Genomic DNA, 17,304 nt, shown 5'->3' with positions numbered 1-17,304 from the left:
AGAGAGAAAAATGAAAATCTGAAAAGAAAGTTTTGCATGGATTTTGATGTAAGATCCGACGGACCTACATAGCATTGACTACGACTTATAGCAAGCATGATGAATATAAGGACGATGACAGTGGATAATAATTGTCTTACATATTTAGAAGCATAATTAAAAAAGCCACATGCGGCAACGCCCGAAGTACACAAGGGCAAAAGAAGAAGGAAGACAACGATCTGGCTCGCTGATCTCTACTTTCTTGATGCGTTGCTGCAGGCCGCGGGAACTAGTCTCCGCGGCGAGCGGCAACGAGCTCTTTCTTGTCCTCAAGATGCTGCTTGAGAGCATCCACGGATTCCTCCACCAGCCTTCTGCGCTCGATGCGCAGCATGGCATTCTCGTCCATAAGTTTCTTGACGATGACGTCGTTCCTCTTCAACAAGGCAGTGGTCTGCTCCTGCTGCTCCGCACTACCGACGATCTTCGCCCTCAGCAGGTTGCGCTCGACCCAGAGCCTCGCATTGCTCTCATTTAGTTGCCGGATGACGTCGGTAGACTATTCAAACGAGGCTCTTAGGTCATCCTGCAACCTCGCCCACCTGGAGATCTGATCCATCTACCTAAGCACGAGGGCACGCATGCGCCTGTAAGAGTCCTCGCCTGCCCGCGAGACATTTTCCTAGGCCGCCGCGGCGCGGGAGGATATCTCTACTGCATTCGCGGCGCGGCGGGACATCTCTTCTGCTTCCGCAGCGCGGCCGGACCAATCTGCTGCATCGACGGCGCGGCGGGTCCTCCGTGCTGCTTCGGCGGCACGGCGGGACCTCTCTGCTGCTACGGCCATGCGACGGGACATGTTGGCTACTTTCGCGGCGAGGCCGGACATCTCTCATGCTTCCGCTTCCAGGCTCGCCTCTCCCTGGTGGCAATCTCTCGACCCAGAACTCACGCTGGCCATGGTGGACTCAAGGGAACAATGATGAATGACTTGTTTGTTTTTGACTTTTTGTGGATGAGGAGTTGAGGAGGAATGTGCAGTCATCTTGGAGTACTAGTATATATAACCGCGTAGTAATACGCTCCTAAGTGGGAAACCGTTTAGGTTTTGATCGGTGTGAACAGGTTTGCAATTTGGAATGTGACGGGGCGCGGTCTCCCTGTTCTTCTAAAAAAATTGTGACGGGACTTATGCTCAAAATTTACTGACAGTTATAAGTGTGGCACTATTCCCAGAAGGTGTAACGTGGGCACGTATGCCTTCTCGGCCGCGTACGTGGCGTTTGCACCATAGGGTGCACCACAATAGGCAATGTCAGCACACGTCTTGTTCCAACAACCGTGCGCGGTCGTTATTACCATCACGCATGCTTCTTTTAATTAGAATGGGTGTGCCCGTCTAGCGCGCACACGTTGATCTATCTAACTGTTTCAGTTTGTTGTGGCTAATCGCAAACAGTTCATCCATGTGAAGTGTATGCCATCAATCGCAGACACTTTGATCTGGCTTACCCATTTCTGTTATGTTGCCTAATCGCAAACAGTTAATCCTTCTGAAGCGTATGCCCTCAATCACACACACCTTGATCTGGCTGACCGTTTATTTTGTGTTGTCTAATCACAAACAGTTCATCCGAGTGAACCGTATGATGTATATCGCACACACCTTCATCTGGCTTCCCGTTTCTTTGTGTTGCCTAATCACAAACAGTTCATCCGAGTGAACCGTATGCTCTATATCGCACACGCCTTCATTAGGCTGCCCGTTTCTTTTGTTCCGCCTCATCGCAAACAGTTCATTGGACTGAACCATATGCCTTGGATCGCACACGCGACTAAAATCTGAACCGTGTTTGATGGCTCCGCCATCGCAAACGTTTTGCACCTTTTTTGACGGTTCTTTTACACCACCGTTTGCGATTATTGCATCGGAGACAATTTCGTCGAAGGGTCTCTGATCATAGTGTCGTGTTAGCAGCATCCTGCGGTAGTGTACGCGCATGCTCCTAGGGGGATAGATTGGTAGGACAATACCATCGCTCGCCCCCGACCGCCAATCATAAGGAAGACAATCAAAAAATATCTCATGCCCCAACTTCGTTACATAACGGTTCACCATACGTGCATGCTACGGGACTCACAAACCTTAACACAAGTATTTCTCAAATTCACAATTACTCACTAGCATGTCTCTAATATCACCATCTTCATATCTCAAAACAATCATTAGGAATCAAACTTCTCACAGTATTCAATGCACTTTACAGGAAAGTTTTTATTATATCCTCTTGGATGCCTATCATATTAGGAGTAAATTTATAACCAAAGCAAATTACCATGTTGTTTAAAGACTCTCAAAATAATATAAGTGAAGCATGAGAGTTCAACAATTTCATTAAAATAAAACCACCGCCATGCTCTTAAAAGATATAAGTGAAGCACCACCATATTTGATTGCGAGGAGGGAGATGATGACTGTCAACATATCATCGAGGAGGCTGCTGATGAAGTCTAGGCCTGCTGGAGTCGCTTGCGGTTCTAGCTCGCCCCGCCTCCGCTTGTTGGCAGCCCCGTTCTCCACCTCCGGAGTCTCCTTGTCAGCGGCGCTTTCTGATAGAAATGGGAGTACAGGGAATATTTAGTTAAAACATGGCAATAGAAAAGTGTATTGGTAACTAGAAGTTATTAGGTAGGAATATAGTAAGAAAAGGGAATAACAGTTGGTTGCTAAAATACTACACAATTCATTTGATATTGCTGGGTAAGTCAACATGCAGATAGTTGAAAAGAAAACTTTGAACAAAGTCTGGATGGATGATATCGCCGGGGAAGTTACTATATATCTCATGACGAGGCCCTTTTATGTGTAGTGCAATTCCAGTGCTAGCTTGCAGTTCATAAAACTTAGAAATTTCTTTCCAAAAGCCAGTGCCAAACTAGGGGTCACCACGTTCATCAAGTCTTACAGTAGCAACAATTGTAAATCCATGGTTTGTGTGCAGTATGACATCCCTGCAGTCTTGATTTATCTAAAGGGAAAGATTGTGCACTACAGATTCTGTTGCATAGCAAGGGACACGCTGCAGAAAATGGTAGGATTGTTAAAGAAAATATGGTAACATGCAAATATGGGCCCAAATTGAAAGAACTGTACAGCAGTCGAAATCGAACGACAAAAATTTATAATTAAACAGATAGGGTAAACATGATGTCATGGAAATATGAGAGTAATCAAAAGAACAGTACATCATTAATTTGCCTAATATAGAAAGAAGAGGGGGGAAAATTCCATTTGACGTATATGGTGCATGTGGCACCTTTTATCCAAATGTAGTAATATTTATAATATGTTCAAGAAAGTAGGCCATGCCAGCCGATTTAGGGTGAGATTGAACATACCGCGCGCATCCTCAAGTCATCTAGTATGGTGAGATGGAATGTCTGGCGGAGGCCGCAAGGTCCTGATGTGTCTGCACACTGTACACTCTATGAACAGAAGAAAACCCTCAAATCAGCTCGAATAAAAATGAATTCACGTCGATTTTGGCCGGGTGATTAAAGGAGGCAGATGAACTGGGATAAGAGATGAGATAATATCTCATTAAATTAGTTACCTTGTTTTCCATGAGAAAGAACCCTCAGTACGGCAGATTCCCCAACCGAGTGGAGCTGGGTCGACCGCGAGCAGCGTCGAGAAAGTCAATGGCGATAGGAGGCGGCAAGCGGAAGTGGAAAAATGCGGTGGGCTTTGCCGGCAGCCTGGCGGCGGCGGTAGGCGTCGATCTAAGTGTTTACCACCGCGATAGGCGGTGCCATGCATAGACGCGGAGGAGCTTGTGCAGGTGTGAATGGGGACCGGAGTGGGGTGGCGAGCAGGGTGAGGGTTTTTGTGACATGGGGATGGTGAGGGTTTTCTTTTTTCTTTTTTGAATTGGGTGGTGAGGGTTTTCTGTCCCACAAAGAATTTTGGAGGCGACGGTTTGCTAGAGCCAACCGTATGTGATTGACGCAACAGGCAAAATGAAAGTCATTGCACACAGTTCCAATTTTGGGAACCATGTGTGATTGACGTAGTACCTCTGTCCTGGTTTGTTGGTCCCCTTTGTAATTTTTACCAAAATTTTAACAAATATTTAACAAAGAAATGTTTATGAATGTCACCAAGAAATATATCATTGAACACTATGCTCAAATACCCATCCAACGATATAATTTTTGCTGACCTGCACTAACATTTTGTCAGTTAATCCTTTGGTCAAAATTTAACACAAATTACAAAGGGGACCAATAAACCAAGATGGAGGTAGATTCCATCAACCGAACTGATTGCATCCATATCCCACGGTTAGACATAAGTAAACATAAATTAAACATACTCAGACATAGATAATAAGCGTACACGTACACAAGCATAGTTCAACCATAAGTAGATAGTTCAACCATCATTAAGCATATACTCAAGCGTACATAGTTCGATCCCACATCTCATCTCACATGCCATCACGATCCTGAAGCTTCTCCAGGTACTCGGCGTACGCATTGTGCGCCACCCTGCGAGAATAATTCTGCTTGAAGGAGCCAATGGCTCGTCCTCTTGCATGCGCCAGAACACTTAGATACGCCTGTTATGCATTCCCGCATAAAGCTCCCTCAGGATTTTCCTCTTGTACCTCCTCTGGACATCTTCATCCTCGCTGTCCACATCGTCAGACAGCACCTATACAAATAGTAAAACAAATTTGGCATCAAATCAATGATTACATGTCGTGAAGTAGGATTAGGAATTTATGGCTATTTATTTATACATATCCAGAGATTATGGTTCGATTTTTAAGCACAGTCGTCTATGTACAGACCAATCTTGAAGAAAATAATGGCACAAACATATGTAGGTCATTCAAAATCAATTGTCAAGTCCTGGATAGGAATTATTAGCACAAACACTAACCCTAGTCGGATTACTAGCAGAAGTCATTTGCGTAGATGAAACAACTAATCACTTATCACTTGTACCATTCAAACAATCAATACACTACACGGATCTAACGAAACTTACTCAGATTTCATGGATTAGGACAACATAACCATAGGATTTCTATTCCAAAAAGGGGGAGGCAGGAGTAACCAGAGAAACCCTATGATCTATTTGACACATAAATGGGTATAGATGACTAACCAGCTGTCTGTCGTCGCCGGAGTGGTCCTCGGAGTCGTCGCCGGAGTGGTCATCACTAGAGTCGGTGTGGAACTCCGCCTCCGGCTGTGGAAGCTCGACGCCGTCGACGACATCAGGGTGCAGCGATAACTCGTCGGCGGTGACGGCAACCTCTGTCTCCATCTCCACGCCGTGCACCAGTGCTTTAGCAGCCCCGGTGTCGCCATTCCCTCCTATGGGGCGCTTCGGCGACATCCTGATACACTAATGGCTTTGAGGACTGAGAGTGGCGTCGAGGATGCAAGCGGAGAGAGAGGATTGTGTGTATGGCGAGGATGGGGGTGCGGCCGCTCGGGCGCACCATTAATATGGAGTAGTGGGAGTTGTGGGAGAGAGGCGAGCGGCGGTCAAACCGATGGCTTGCCTCCCGGTGAGCCTGCGCACCGGACTGCTGGCATGCCTACCAAAGTTTCACACAGCTACTCGCACGCCTCCCGATGACACTGCGCAGCGAGCACGCCTCCGTCAATTCATACACCTGCAGGCACGCCTCCTGGTCTGCCTGCGCGGTGGACTGCTCGCATGCGTCCCGTCAACTCACGCCTGCTCGCACAGCACATGGGTCGCACGGCGGCACGTATATTGTTTTTCTATTTGGATGATTAATGCTACCGCTTTATTGCTTAACCGAAGCATGGCACATATCCATTGTTGGTCTAACGCTCACGGTTCGAATAAATAATCCGTTTGGGATATTGGTTCCCAATTATTAATAATCTCCCATTTGTAATTAGATAAAGATTACATCAAAACTGGTCTCAAATTTGACAAAAAGAAGTATAATGCCACTTTGTATTGGTGTCCATATGACAACACGGTAAGTTTCATGAACTTCAAATAAGTTTTGGATGTACTAGAATTTAAAAATCAAGATTCTCAATGTTTGAAATTTGTTGCAGGGGGAGTAAACATGCACCCAGTGAGACACATGTCTTTTTGCAATCCATTTAGGTGCACTGTCACGTGTGCATGTAGCTCAAATTTGATTCTTGCACATTATACCCATAGAAAATCAATCAGTTAATGTACTAAAACGTCTTAATGATCTTTGTGATTTTTTTGAAATTAAAACATCCCTCCTTTGGTAACATATGTTCACTGCGGGACAATTAATTTAACATGCATCGTAGTTGCGATGGATTCGCAGTGTGTGTGTGGGTGTGGGTGTCTAGTGTGGCGGGTGGCTCACAGTACACTACGAGTTGTGAGCCACCGTGTGGGTTGGCCGTTTTATTAGGCAGGCCGGTGCCACATCAGGGTCGTGAATTCGTTATTTTAAACATTACACAACCCTTTCATACATACATGTTTTGGCCACATGCAGTCGATGGTTTTCCTACACGACACTCGATACTCACGTGTGACGCTTTCTATGGGCCCACGAGGTCGTCTTCCATCACTTTGACGAACAGCCAGCAATGAGGTTAATTTGACCAGCAAGGTAGAATCTTTTTTGTTTGTGTTATGGTGGTATATAGTATGCGTCGAAGAGGTGGGAGGGGACTAGCATATATACTATACGTACGCGTCCGTGAACAAGTACACCTCACTCAGTGTCGGGACTTTTTGGTTTCCGAGGCATGTGCCACATCAAAATTGTGAAATTGGCTATTTAAACATCACACAACACCTCTTTGGGCCACATGCATGCACGCGGTGGTTATCCTAGCTAGGACACTCACGTGTGACGCTTCCATCTGTGGGCCCATGAGGCCATCATCGATGCATGCATGCATCACTTTGACCTACATCAGGAGAGGTTAATTACTTTCGCCATCGATGAGGATTCTTTTGGGTTGTACATATTACGGCAGGAGCATATAGTATGTGGTGAAGAGGAGGGAAGGGGACCATCATATGTAGTACGCTTCATGAACCTCTCTCTGTGTGGGTGCATGGTTTATGGTTTTTGAGGCATGTGGCACATCAAAGTTGTGCATTTTTGGTATTCAACATATATATGTTTGGCCCACATGCAGAGCGGTGGTGGTTGTCCTCTCGCACCCACTTGAGCGGTTATCAGTGATATCGATGCTTTCCATCCGTGGGCCCGCTTGGTCCATCACTACTTTTTGCCTGACAACACAAGAGAGGTTAATTTGACTTAGGAGGGGATTATTTTTTTTTGCTTGTAATACGGTATATATATATAGGTCATGCTCTAGGATGACACGCATGATACAGTTTGAGCACACACACATGCATGTGTAGCATGAATCCCTCCCATCGAGTCGAAGTGGCTAGTACAACGACACGTCATGAACCGATCTTGCTCTATGTAGGGAGCTAGTGTACAATTTTTGACCCACGCGCCACATCAATGTTGCGAAATGGTATTCAAACATGCATGCACGCATCATCTCCATACATATGCATGTAGTGGTTGCCTTCGAACGGTACACTCCCTCGCGTGGTTACCGGCGACAAGCCTATATATTCGTGGGCCTGTGTGGACATCCATGATCACCTTGACCGACAACAAGATAGGTTACCATGGCAAATTCTTCATTTGGTTCGTGTTATCGTAGTATAGGTCATGGTGAGATTCAGACCTAATTAAGTTTGAGCGCATATACTATGCACGCATGCATGCATGAATCCTGTCGTTGGCTTGAAGTGTGGTGTAACATACATATGCATCGTCAACCTAACCATCACTTAGTGTGGGGATTTCTAGTTTGAAATCACAGTGCCACATCAAAGTTGTTCCATTGTTACTTAAAAACACACCTCTCCATACATATGTTTGGGCCACATGCATGCGGTGGTTGTCTTCGGGGACTAGCTACTTGCGTGATTATTGGCGAGCTATCCCATCTCCGGGGTCGCATGTGTAACACCCCGGATGTAACTTTCCATATTTGTAACTCCAACTCTTGCCATTTTCGGCTATGTGTTATGATATTCCCTCCGTGATCGGGTTTTTTTTTCGTTTTGCATTTTGTTCATGTCATACATCTCATATCATGTCATCATGTGCATCTCATTTGCATACGTGTTCGTCTCATGCATCCGAGCATTTTCCCCGTTGTCCGTTTTGCAATCCGGCACTCCCACACGCACCGGCGCACCCCCTCTTGTCTCTTTTCGTGAGCGGGTGTTAAACGTTCTCGGAATGTACCGAGTCTTGCCAAGTGGCCTTGGTATACCACCGGTAGACCACCTATCAAGTTTCGTTCCATTTGGAGGTCGTTTGATGCTCCAACGGTTAACCGGGTAACCGCAAAGGGCTTTTGTGTGTTGCAGCAAAACCCCCCTCCAAACAGCCCAATAACCCATCTAAATCACTTCCATGCTCTCGGTCGTTCGATCACGATCGTGTGGGCGAAAACCGCACTCCATTTGGAGTCTCCTAGCTCCCTCTAGCTATAAATAGGTGACCCCCCCCCCCCCCGAAATTTTGGCAGATCAAACCCTAACCCTTCCCCTCTCCGCAGCCGGACGCGTCCGGTCCGGCCGAACGAACCCGCGCCGCCGCCCGCAGCCAACCGGAGGGCGCCACATCACCCATGCCCGCGCCCACTTCGCCGCCCGCCGCCGCAGCCCGCGGGGCCCGCGGGAGGCCCTCCCGACCCAGGTCGCGCGCCCCGGAGCCCACGCGCCGCCCGGCTCCGTCCGCTCCCCGCCGCCTCGCCCGAGCCCGCGGCTCCTTCCGCGCCTCCTGCCGGCCGCCCGTCGCCTCCTTCGCCGGTGCCTCGCCGGGCGAGAGCCCGCACCGACCGCCGCCGCCCCCGCGCGCGCCTCCGCGGATCCCCGCCACCGACTGCCGTCGCCGCGCCCCGAGGCGACCCGCGCCGCCGCCTCCTCCACTCCCTCCGGCCGCCCGGCCTCTCCTTCCTCCAACTCCGGCGAGCAGCCCCGGCCGTCCTCAGTTCGCGTGCCATGGATCTAGATCTGGGAATGTTGACTTTCCCCTCCCTTCGATTTCTGCTGTCCCGATTTACTCATATTCTGGAGCCCTGTTCATCACCTCATAACTCTTTGCATACTGCTCCGTTTCATGCGCATGATATATCGAAATGTCCATCACGAGATGCTCTTCATTGTGTTCCATTGTGCCATGCTCGTTTGAGTCCATCTTGATGCCCAAATCTCTGGTGCAAGAGTGCTATATGATGTTTACTGCTGTTACTTATCAGACTTGGTGTTTTGTTATTTTTGTTGCATTTGATGTGTGCATTTTATGGGCATGAGCTCTACAGGTGTTTTGATCTATGTCATTCCATAACTACAGAGGTGTATACCGTGTATTTTTGTGATCTATGTGGTGACTAGCACAAGCATGCAAACTAGGCTTTGTGATATTTCTGTTTCCAGGGACTTTGAATTTTGCCTAGTCCTTTACCTGCTATTATTTTGTTGCCATGTATCCATGTGCCTACAGTGAGATCCATGCTTTTTTTGGGTATGTTCAGTAAGGATGTTCTGTATATATACTTTTGTTCTATCCATCCGTGCCCCTGTTTGCAATTATGGAGTTCCCTAGCATGTCTCCATCTTGCTCTACTTTTGCTATAAAATATTTCTGGCAGAATGTTAACATGATATTCAATTTTGCCAAGGTTGTTGTAGTGGATCCATACATGCTATGAACTTTCTCTTTCCATGGTTAGCTTCATAAACATGCCATATTGCTGTAGGTATGCTTTTTTTGTCATGCATTGCTTTGTGATGAGTGAATCAAGCTCACCAAGATGCCTTCATAAATCTGTTAATGCCATGTTCTGTTTTTTGCCAAGTCTGAAACCTGTTAACGAAACTTGCTATGTTTACATGGGATCCATCATATATTCTGATCCTTTTTGGCTCACGGTCAGTAAGGGACTTTTGTTCTAGACATTTAGTAGTTTCACTCCATACTTTGTTGTTCTATGTTAAGTTCTTGTAGTATCTAGATTGCTTGCTCTGAACATTGCTTCCTGATGTTATTTCTGGCATGTCCAGTAATTTCACTAAGTCTGCGAAGCTGATATCTTTTGCACTTTTTCCATGCTTGTTTGAATCTGTTATGTTGTGATCTAGCCGTAGCTCATTGTTCATCTTTTATCAAGCATCTCCTTTAGATTACTATCATATGCTTTGTTGCTATGTTGGAGTGCTGTAGCATAGTTACTTGATGTATTCTAAGTGCTATCATGCTGTTAATCGCAGAATCGTGTCATTCTTGTTTTGCTTGCCATTTGCAAACCGTGCATCCGTTTCCGGTGATCTTTATATCGATTTCGACTGAAATCATCTCCTCTTTCCAGTGGAACACTTGAATTGCCAAGTTACTGCCTTGTTCATCCTTTTTCTTCCGGAGCACGCATACGCATCGCATATCATATCTCGCATATCATGCATGTATTGCATCATGTTGCTTGTGCATTTCTTGTGATTGATTGTGGTTCCATTGCTTGATGTGGGTAGAGCCAGGAGACGAGTTCGTGAACGAGTAACCTGTTGAGTACGCTTACGAGGATCAAGCTTTCGACAACTCTGAGAACCTTGCAGGCAAGATGACCATACCCTCGAAATCACTTCTTTGCTTTGCTACTTGTTCGTTCTATTACCATGCTGCGCTACTGTTGAGGATATAGCTACCGGTGTAATCCGCCCAAGATGGGCCGGGTTACGTTGCAACAGCTCTTCGTTCAGAAGCCCAAGGACAGGTTAAGGATGGCGGTTCAATAATGGGCCTAAGGCCTAGATGCGGCTTAAGGCCCGTAGTGATAACCCGCCGTTAAGGCATGACTTGTAGTGTAAGGCAAGAATAGTTAAGAGTCCGAGCCGGACACTGTTTATAAGCCGGCCGGGTCTCTGAGAGCCGTTGGGCGTTAACCTCTCTATATAAAGAGACGACCCAGCGGCGGTTCAGGACAAGTAAGATCAGATCGATAACTAGGCGCAACAGTTTAGCTGCCTGGTCATCGAAACCTCAAGTAATCCAACCTCAACTGGAGTAGGCTTTTACCTTCACCGTAAGGGGCCGAACCAGTATAATCCTCGTGTCCTTTGTCCCGTTTAACCCCCTTAAGCTTCCTAGTTGTGATGGCTCCACGACTAAGTCCTTGCACGAGGACATCTGCCGTGACAATTCCACGGCAGTTGGCGCCCACCGTGGGGCCAGCGCACGGTGGATTTGAGTTCTTGAAGGGCAGAATCCACGTTGGTGCCCACAACAATTGGCTCAAGGGATATGCTGTAGGCCGGATGACCAAGAGTCGTCGCGGCAAGCTCTACATCGACGACCCAGGCTGCGCCCCGACGCCGGCTCAATTGAGTACGGGTACCGGGTCCCCTTCGGCGGAATCCACGTTTTCATTGGCAAGATTGGCGGGTCGGGCCCTGAGCCGGACCTCTGCGCCGACCTCATCAAGATGGCTCAGCGCGCGAGACCCACCCGGACTCTGCCTGCCTTGAAGCGTCCTTTCGTGGGATGTGTCCATGGAGGACTCTCTGAAGGATCTGGATCTGGCGATGAGATGGCCGCTCGCTCTGACGGCGAGTCGTCCACAGACGAGACCAACTCGTTATATCAACTTCAAGATGGCAGGCTCAGGGGTTGTTCCGACGGCAGCAGTATTCCGGACCCCTTTGAACCGCCGAGCCGGGTTGGAATCTTCATGGCCGGCGCACAAGCTGTTCAAAACTCCGCCACTGGGGCAGGAGGCCCTCTGCACTCGCCGGCTCAGGTGCTGATGGATCTCACGGACAAGATGACGGCCCTGTTAACTGCTACGGTCGTGCCAGCGGATCAAGCTCAACATGATGCGGAGGTGGCGCAGTTAAAGCTGGATATAGCAAGAGCCAAGGAAGATCTGGCAGCGGAAGGGATCAGGATGGCTGCAGAGCGGGCGGCTCTCGACGCCCAGACTCAGCTGATTCAGGCGCAGTCTTTCCGGCTCACGATGGATCAGAACGCATCCAATGAGATCATGAGAAGGAGGCATCAGAAGGCTCAATCTTGACTCCCTCCAGTTTACGATCCTCGAAACCTCTTCAACACGCCTGGTGCAGGGCCCAGTAACCCGCCAGAAATCACGGCACCCGGAGCTGGAACGCCGATTCAACCGCAAGTGATGGGGCCTCCCCGTGTGAACACTGCCCCGCCTCAATACGTGCCTATACCACCGGGTCATTATGCCAACCCGTTGGAAAACATGATCGCCGCAGCGGCGAGGCTGGCGGCTCTCCCAGTCGAGGGCGACTCTCCGACGGCGGTCGAAACCCGCCGGGTCAGAGAACTTCTTCGGATGGCTCTGGCGCAACAGGAGGCATATTCATATAGCCGAGGCAGGATTCATTCAACCCCTCGTCCAGGCCGGAGCCCAAGTTATAGCAGACACATGGTTTCAGCGACCGGCTCAAGTAACGTCCGGCGCCGTGACTTGCCAGCTGGCCACGGCCCGGCACATAATGGAGCCTTTAACGCGGTAGACCAAGTAGAGCACAACAAGAGGCAGAGCAGGCACCTCATCTGACGGCTTACCAGCCCCTCCTGGTTTACCCGACGGCTTCTATCGAGGCGGGCATACCTACGAGGACCGGAGGTGTCCCTTGTCTGGTGCCGGCTCTCCGTAATGAACGTCTGCCCAAGGATTTCAAAGGACCTAGGAAGGTACCTAATTTCACGGCTGATTTACAACCCGGAGCATGGATCGAGAGCTACGAGATGGCTATGGAGTTGCTAGCGGCAATGGCAAATACTTCACCATGATGTTGGATGGGACTGCCCGCACTTGGTTGAAAGGACTGCCGCCTAATTCTATCGGGTCATGGGCAGAACTAAAAGCCCGATTCATCCAAAACTTCAAAGATACATGTAGGCAATCTATGTCAATTGTGTATTTGACTAACTGCAAGCAGCAAGAGGGCAAATCTACAACCCATTGGGTTCGCCGGGTCAAAGAGATAATACATTCGTCTGATAAGATGGATGCCGGCTCTGCAGTCTTAATGTTGGAGCAAAATTGTCGTTTTGCGCCCCTGAAGATGAAGCTCGGGCGGCTAAAGCACGATTGCAATGATATGGGTACGCTGATGGCGGCTCTGGTCAAGTACGCCGACTCTGATAGTACCAAGGATCCCGCGTCTGATGATGAAAGGACAGGGAAGGGAAAGAAGAATGGCAATGGCAAGGGCCCTCAGCATAACCCAGTGAACCAGGGAGGTAACAAACGCAAGGCTGATGGCAGTATGGAGTTTGTGGCCAACGCCAATGCGCAGGGTAACAACCACTGACGTAAGGGGAGACCACCTCCCCGAGCCGGCGGGTCAGGCCCGACGCTTGAGCAGTTGTTGAATGAGCCCTGTCCAAGGCATGGCTCTAGGGAGAAGCCGGCCACTCATCTATGGAAGGACTGCGCAATCATGAAAGCCTTCAAAAATTCCAACGCTTTTAATGGCAACAATGGGCAGGGCGGCGGCTCAGGCGCTGGCGGCTTTCATGGCCCGGGCGGCGGCTCAAATTCCAATTCTCAGAATTTTCAAGGGGGTTTTAATCAACAACCCGGCCAGGGTAATCAGCAGCAGGGGGGATACCAGACCAATCCAAAGCAGCTCAATGGTGGACAGTATCATGTGTTTACTACCAGTCTGTGCAAGCGAGACCAGAAGCTTCATAAGAGGGCTGTAAACGCTGTTGAGCCGGTGGTTCCCCGCTATTTAAGATGGTCTGAGCAGCCTATTGTATGGAGTAGGGAAGATCACCCTCCTCGGGTTGATAATCCGGGTCACCTGGCCTTGGTGGTGGCTCCTCAGGTTGGGGGGTATAAATTCACTAAAGTGCTCATGGACGGAGGCAGCAGCATCAACATCCTCTATTATGAGACCTTCCGTCATATGGGATTAACTGATAAAAACCTCAGCCAGTCCAACACTGTTTTCCATGGGGTGGTGCCCGGTAAGTCGGCGTATCCAGTCGCTAAGATCGAGCTGGAAGTAGCCTTTGGAGATGAGTACAACTATAGGGCGGAAAAACTGACTTTTGAGGTGGTTAAAATAAGAAGCCTATACCATGCTCTATTTGGGCGGCCGGCTTACGCCAAGTTCATGGCACGGCCGTGTTACGTATACTTGCAGCTCAAGATGTCGGGTCACAATGGCACCATTACGATTCACGGCAGCCGAAAGATAGCTTTGGAGTGCGAGGAAGGTGACGCTGCTTACGCTGAATCTGTTTGTGCAACAGAGGAGTTGAAGTTTTACAAGGATAATGTTGACCCGGCGGATATGACGTCTTTGAAAAACCCAACCACGGAGCATGAGCCGGTAATGAAATTTAAGTCGGCCGATGAGACTAAACTTGTTGACTTTGTTCCAGGTGACTCATCTAAGCAGTTCAGCATCAGTGCCAATCTGGATCCGAAATAGGAAGGCGCGCTCATCGAGTTCATCCGTGAGAACAGGGACATCTTTGCATGGAAACCTTCTGACATGCCGGGTGTACCAAGAGACCTCGCTGAGCACACTCTCAATATTGATCCGAAATTTAAGCCAGTCAGGCAATTCCTCCGGCGGTTTAATGAGGAGAGGCAGAAAGCCATTGGTGAGGAGGTAGCCCCGCTCTTGGCGGCCGGGTTTATCGTCGAAGTGTTTCATCCAGAATGGTTAGCTAACCCGGTGCTCGTGCTCAAGAAGAATGGCACCTGGCGTATGTGTGTGGACTATACGGATTTAAACAAGGCTTGTCTGGCTGATCCTTTTGCTCTCCCCCGTATTGATCAAATTATTGATGCTACGGCAGGTTGTGAGCGTTTGAGTTTTTTGGATGCGTACTCTGGTTACCATCAGATCAAAATGGCTGTTAAGGACCATGAGAAGACGGCGTTCATTACTCCCTTTGGAGCCTTCTGTTATGTGTCTATGCCTTTTGGGCTCAAGAGCGCACAGGCGACTTACCAGCGTTGCGTGCAGAATTGTCTTCATAATCAGATTGGGCGCAACGTTCATGCCTATGTGGATGATATTGTGGTCAAATCCAGAGAGAAGGAGACCTTGATAGATGATCTGAGAGAGACCTTCGATAATATCCGGGTCTACAAGATGATGCTTAACCCGGCCAAGTGCGTTTTTGGTGTTCCTGCAGGCAAGCTCTTGGGTTTTCTGGTTTCTCACAGAGGTATTGAAGCTAACCCGGAGAAGATCAAGGCAATCACCTCTCTGGCTAAGCCGGCGTGCATAAATGACGTCCAGCGGCTGGCGGGTCGCATCGCTGCTTTGAGTCGGTTTATACGCCGGTTAGGTGAAAAGGCTATGCCACTATATCACATGATGAAGAAAACAGATGACTTCGTCTGGAATGATGCTGCTAATGCTGCTTTTGAGGATTTGAAAAGACAGCTGGCTGAGCCGCCAGTCCTTGCTGCTCCTATCGATAAGGAGCCCTTGTTGTTGTATGTAGCCGCTAACACACGAGCCGTCAGTGTGGCTGTGGTGGTGGAGCGTAAGGAGGCGGGTAAGGAGCATCCGGTTCAGCGGCCGGTTTACTACATCAGTGAAGTACTTATTGAGTCTAAGCAACGGTATCCGCATTGGCAGAAGCTTGTTTATGGGGTGTTCATGGCAAGCCGGAAGCTTAAGCATTATTTCCAAGGCCACCCTATCACTGTGGTTAGTTCTGCTCCCCTAGGAGATATCATCCAAAACAGAGAAGCCACAGGAAGAGTTGCTAAGTGGGCCATAGAACTTGGGCCTCATGGTCTAAAGTACGTGCCACGCACTGCTATCAAATCTCAAGCATTGGTGGATTTCATCAACAATTGGACAGAGCTGCAGGTGCCTGAAGAGAAACCGGATAATACATACTGGACTATTCACATCGACGGATCCAGGCAATTGGAGGGCTCGGGGGCTGGAGTTGTGTTAGCTTCCCCTCGAGGTTACAAGTTTTGTTATGTACTATGGTTGATGTTTCCCTGTACTAACAATGCAGCTGAGTACGAGGCCTTGCTCCATGGTCTTCGGATGGCTAAGGAGATGAGCTTAAGCCGGGTAAGGTGCTTTGGCGACTCAGATTTGGTGGCCCAACAAGTGTCAGGCAAGTGGGATTCCAAGGACCCCCTCATGGCGGCTTATCGCCGCGAAGTTGATGCCATTGCTAGACATTTTCAGGGTTATCAAGTAGAAAACATCGATCGCAGAAAGAACGATGCGGCTGATGCATTAAGCCGGCTGGGCTCTCAGCGAAAGCCGGTGCCGCCTAATACTTTCTTGGGTGTTCTCCATAACCCTTCTGTCAAGTTGCCTACAGAGGAAGACTTGGCTGTTCCTGACCCAGAAGCACAGTTGGTGGCGGCTCTCCACGTTATCCCAGATTGGACAGTGCCATACTTGGATTACATGACCCGGGGAGAATTGCCTGAGGAGGAAACTTTGGCCAGACAAATAACCCGGCGGTCTAAGTCAATGATAATTATCAATGGCAAGCTGCATCATCGCAGTGTCACTGGACCTTTTAGCGTTGTGTTTCCTCTGAGGAAGGTCAAGAAATTTTATGTGAAATTCACGAGGGGGATTGTGGCCATCATGCCGGCTCAAAATCCCTTGTGGCCAAGGCTTTTCATCATGGTTTTTATTGGCTGACGGCTCATGCTGATGCAGAGGGCTTGGTCAGTACGTGTGACGGTTGTCAAAGGTTCTCAAGACGGGCTCATGTGCCTGCTCAAGAGTTGAGGATGATTCCAATCACTTGGCCGTTTGCAGTCTGGGGGCTTGATATGGTTGGGCCTTTCAAAAGGTCCAAATATAAGAAGACCCACCTCTTGGTGGCGGTTGACAAGTTCACAAAGTGGGTTGAGGTAGAGCCAGTTAGTAAGTGTGACGCAGCCACGGCGGTTCAGTTCATGAAAAGGTGATATTTCGCTTTGGTTTTCCACACAGCATTATAACTGACAATGGTACCAATCTTTCTAAAGGCGCCATGGAGGAATTTTGTCAGCGAGAGCATATTCGGCTTGATGTCTCATCAGTGGCTCACCCTCAATCCAATGGTCAAGCTGAGAGAGCCAATCAGGAAATCTTGAAGGGCATCAAGCCCCGGCTTTTGGTTCCTTTGCAACGGACGGCGGGTTGTTGGGTGGAGGAGTTACCTTCCGTATTATGGAGCACCAATACTACTCCTAACA

The sequence above is a fragment of the Triticum aestivum genome, chromosome 4D (genome assembly GCF_018294505.1).
Source record: "Triticum aestivum cultivar Chinese Spring chromosome 4D, IWGSC CS RefSeq v2.1, whole genome shotgun sequence".
NCBI classification, from domain to species: Eukaryota; Viridiplantae; Streptophyta; class Magnoliopsida; order Poales; family Poaceae; genus Triticum; species Triticum aestivum.
The sequence above is the reverse complement of the archived record's forward strand: the minus strand, read 5'-3'. Positions refer to the sequence as shown.